Source organism: Carya illinoinensis, chromosome 2, assembly GCF_018687715.1.
Source record: "Carya illinoinensis cultivar Pawnee chromosome 2, C.illinoinensisPawnee_v1, whole genome shotgun sequence".
Lineage (NCBI taxonomy): Eukaryota > Viridiplantae > Streptophyta > Magnoliopsida > Fagales > Juglandaceae > Carya > Carya illinoinensis.
The window spans coordinates 21,657,501-21,659,917 of NC_056753.1; positions in this window are offsets into that span (position 1 = coordinate 21,657,501).

The following is a 2,417-nucleotide window of genomic DNA, read 5'->3' on the forward strand; positions in this document are numbered from 1 at the left end:
CCATCTCTCTCGGTTAGAGCAAGAGGAAGAAAGACCAGATTCAGTGGTCCAAGAGGCATTCCCTGATGAGCAGTTGTTTGCATGTGAGATCAAGCTTCCGTGGTATGTTGATATTGTTAACTATCTAGCTTGTAAAGTTTTACCACCTGATTTTACTTATCATCAACGTAAGAAATTTTTGCATGATGTGAATTATTATCTGTGGGATGAGCCTTTGTTGTTCAAAAGATGCCCTGATCAAATCATTAGAAGATGTGTGCCAGAAGAAGAGATGCAAGACATCCTCCATCATTGCCATTCATCATCATATGGAGGACACTTTGGAGCCACCCGTACAGCAGCTAAGGTACTTCAAAGTGGGTTCTATTGGCCTTCTATTTTTCGTGATAGTTACACTTTGGTGAAAACTTGTGACCGGTGCCAACGTATGAGAAATATTTCAAGGCGTCATGAGTTACCACTGAAAGGTATCTTAGAAGTTGAGTTGTTTGATGTTTGGGGAATAGATTTTATGGGGCCTTTTCCTCCTTCTTTTGGTTTTGCTTATATCTTATTAGCAGTTGACTATGTGTCAAAATAGGTGGAAGCAATTGCTACAATAACAAATGATGCAAAGGTAGTGCTCAAATTTCTGCACAAGAACATATTCACAAGATTTGGCACTCCACGAGCTATTATTAGTGATGAAGGGACTTACTTTTGCAACAAGTTGTTTGAGAATCTTCTTTCTAAATATGGTGTGAAGCACAAGATAGCACTTGCTTACCATCCTCAAACTAATGGTCAAGCTGAAATTTCAAATAGAGAGATCAAGAACATCCTTGAGAAGACGGTCAAAATCAATAGAAAGGATTAGGCGAAGAAGCTTGATGATGCTTTGTGGGCATACCGTACAGCCTTTAAAACACCTATTGGGATGTCTCCATACCGATTAGTGTTTGGAAATGCATGTCATCTTCCTGTAAAGTTAGAGCATAGAGCTTATTGGGCTGTAAAAAAGTTTAATTTTGATTTGAAGGCAGCAGGTGAAAAGCGACTTCTTCAATTGAATGAGATGGAAGAGTTTCGGAATGATGCATATGAAAATGCAAAGATCTATAAAGAAAAGATGAAGAAGTGGCATGACAAACAGATTCTTAGGTGAGAGTTTGCTCCAGGACAACAAGTTTTACTCTTCAATTCACGACTCAAACTCTTTCCAGGAAAGTTGAAATCAAGATGGACGGGTCCTTATACAATTCATGAAGTTTTCTCTTTTGGAGCAGTAGATTTGAAGGACAAGACTGAGAATATTTTCAGAATTAATGGTCAGAGATTGAAGCACTACTATGGAGAGCAAATGGAGAGGAACTATGCATTTATTCCTCTTGGATATCCTAATTGATGATGATTGAAAAGTCTGGCTGTAGACTTTAAAACAAGCGCTTATGGGAGGCAACCCATAGATCTATCTTTCATTCTTTCATTTATTTTATTATCTTTATTTATTTAAGTTTTAATAAATTGGTTTTTGATGCAGGTTTATTTAGCATGAATAAAGAGCTGAAAAATTCTAATCCGTGGAAGGTTCACCATGAAACCAGGGAAGTTCCTTTATTTCTTCAATCCTTTTTACTTTTGCATCACAATGAGGACATTGTTTAGTTTAAGTTTGGGGGTGTAAACTCCTATAATCATTTGATCCTCTTGTTTTCTAAGTCTTGGGTTGTTGATGGGTTGTTTGATTCTCTTATCAAGCATGCATTGGAGTAAGATTGAATTCTCTATGACTCTGAAATTTGTGATTGAAGATGGTTTTGAGAAAAATTTTCAAAAATTTCTTTTATGTCAAGTGAAGTTTTGTGGGTACTTTGGTTTAAATCTTTGACCTTGAACACAATTGAGCACATAGTCGTTTTTCTCTTATTCTATTTTGCTTATGAAGAGAAGAAGTTGAATTAATTGAAAAAGGGAGGTTCGATTTTGCTTTGCTCTAGAATCCGTTGATGGGTCCTTGAGGCAAAATCCTAGTTGAGACCAAATATTAGAGAAATGATCTAGGCATTTCTTTGGCATAACCAAAAAGCTTTCCCAGCCGTCCTAAATATCATGCCATCATTACATGGTGTGTTTCCATAGTCAACCCCCTTGAGCCTTCATAAGCCTTTATTTATTCTTTGAACTACATAAACCATGCCAGCTTTAAGCCTGAAAAACAATGAATCTACCTTTGATAGTTTGAGAAAATACTTTGGTGGAGTTACATTTAAAAGAGAAAAATTGGTTTCATGATGAACCGTATTATGTTTGCTTTGTTTGATCGAAGAAGAAGAAGAAAAAGAAGAAGAAAGGAAGTGACTAAAAAAAAAAAAAAAAAAAGAAGAAGAAGAAGAAGAAGAAAAGAGAAAGAAAAAGAAAAAGAAGTCGCTAAGCGGAGT